Source organism: Vombatus ursinus, unplaced genomic scaffold (assembly GCF_900497805.2).
Source record: "Vombatus ursinus unplaced genomic scaffold, bare-nosed wombat genome assembly UNPS02003292.1, whole genome shotgun sequence".
Classification (NCBI taxonomy): Eukaryota; Metazoa; Chordata; class Mammalia; order Diprotodontia; family Vombatidae; genus Vombatus; species Vombatus ursinus.
Genome location: NW_020943070.1, coordinates 5,054,652 through 5,056,922, shown reverse-complemented (window position 1 = coordinate 5,056,922; position 2,271 = coordinate 5,054,652).

Below are 2,271 nucleotides of genomic sequence, written 5' to 3'. Positions count from 1 at the left end.
GACAGTTGAAGTTCCATTCATGCTCCTTTCTGCTTCCTTTAGAGCAGAGAATATCAGAGCTGGGAAGCCTGGGTTCAAGCATTATATCTGACGCTTACTGTCTGTGTGACATTGGGTGAATCACTTCCCCTCTCTAGGCCTCAGTTTCCTCATCTGTAAAAGGAGAGAATTGGACTAGATTGGAATCTGAGAGCTGCTTCAGTTCTGAATCTATAGTCTATAGATCATATTCTCTGCTCTAAGAGAGTTTAAACAAATGGGAGGAAAAAGGAGATTAGGCTAGGTGGGCTATTTAAGTAGATACGGAGTTGTCAGAAGGTTCCTGGCTTGGCTACCAGATCACTGCCCTCTGGGAGGAGAGGTGCAATAAATAGCACCCCGGACTTTAGAGTTAGGATGCACTTTAGAGAGCAGGTGTGGAAACTCCTCATTTAACAGTTGAGGATACTGAGGACCAGAGTGGAAGCCCCCATAGGAGTATCGATTTAGAAGTGGAAGGAGCCTCCTTGGCTATTGAGCCCAACTGCTCCATTCTACAGATAAGGAAACTGAGGCCCAGAAAGATGACAGAATCCTAGATCCACGACTGTAAGGGGCTCAGAGGCTGGCTAGGTCAATGCCCCCATTTTACAGAGGAGAAAATGAAAAGGTCAAAGTTCAATGGCTCACCCCAAATCACACAGGGAGTAAGGAACAGAAGTAACATTTGAACTCAGATCTTCTGAATTCTTACCCCATGCTCCCTTTATCATCTCCCTTTCACAAGCGAGGAAACAGACTCAGAGACATGTAGTCTCTTGTCCAAGGTCACTTTTGAAGGGAAGTTAGAATCAGCAGGGTGGGAGGGGTGAGGAAACCTAGGCTCTTCTGCTCTGATTTGCTGAGTCCCCAGTTACTGCTGTGGTCATTTCTGAGCCCTTTCTATACTCTCAGAATCTGACTTCTTATTTAAAAAAAAAAAGGAATAAAAAGAAAAAAGCAGGTGCCTGCTCTGGCTCCCCTGGTGCCTTCGAGGCTCAACCAGGCTGGGAACTGCTGATGTGTGGGCAGAGGGCAGCAGCCTTCCATCGGGCAGGGCTGCTTTCAAGGCTCAGCCCTTTCTGCTGGTTGATTGATCAGTGAAAGCTTTGTTATTGCTGTTTTTGTTGTCTCTTTCATGCAACAGTTTCTAGAAACCATCAGTGAGTTTTCCAAAGGGAGGAACCAAATGGTTTTACTGTTTTGTTTATGGAGAACAGTTCTAACTTAGCTAGGAAAGCTCATTTTGGAAATATCCAAGCAGAGTTCCTCTGGCATTTACTGACATTCTCCTCTGAAACCTCAGCTTGGCTCTGGAAGGCTCTTGCCAGTGGATCAAAAGAGCGGGTGGTCCCTTCCAGATTGGGAAGGTTTTGTGTACAAACCTAGCAATGAAGCCCATTTCTTGTCCCAGGAGCAACCTTGCTGAGAGAAGGGAGGCTCATTGCCAGAAGGTTGGCTATCAAAGGATGGATTTTTAAATTTATTTTTATTTTTGAGCACAGCAAACCAAGAAATGAACAAGAACACAAAATGCTTCATAGTCCTTTTGGGTTCCTTTCTCTTTTCTCTGTGAGTGGAAGGGCAGTCAGTGTGGCATAACGGGAAGTTCTTTGGAGTCAAAAGACTTGGGGTCGAATTCTGGCTCTGTATCTTATTACATTATTACCTCAGACAAGTCACTTCACCTCTGGGGACTTTGTTCTCCTCCCGTGTACAGTGCAAGTTTCTTCCCATTCTACAATTCTGACCCTATGATGCCAGCGGAGAGAAGTAAAATGAGAAAGAGGGTGTTTAGCATTAGACAGTTCTTAGATCATCCACGAATATTAATTTAATGATTGCTACTCTTTGATTGGCACTAAATGATTGGTACTAAACTAACTTAACCTGTGCCTAGAAGCTATGATGTGACTATGGGCTCAGATAAAACTTTCACCCCACAAAAGGCAAAGAAGAAGCCATCTCATGGCTGCTTTCTCACCTCTGTGGAATCTTTACAAAAACGATCTACACAGAAAATAAGAGTATCCTTGATGAAAACATGAGAAGGGAACAGCTGCCTTTTGCAGATAATTTTCCACAGTGGACAAACCTTTGCATTATCCACACAACTGGCTAAAAGGAGCAGAGAGGGGCAGCTAGGTGGCCCAGTGGATAGAGCACCAGCCCTGGATTCAGGAGGACCTTAGTTCAAATCTGGCCTCAGACACATAACACTTACTAGCCGTGTGACCCTGGGCAAGTCACTTA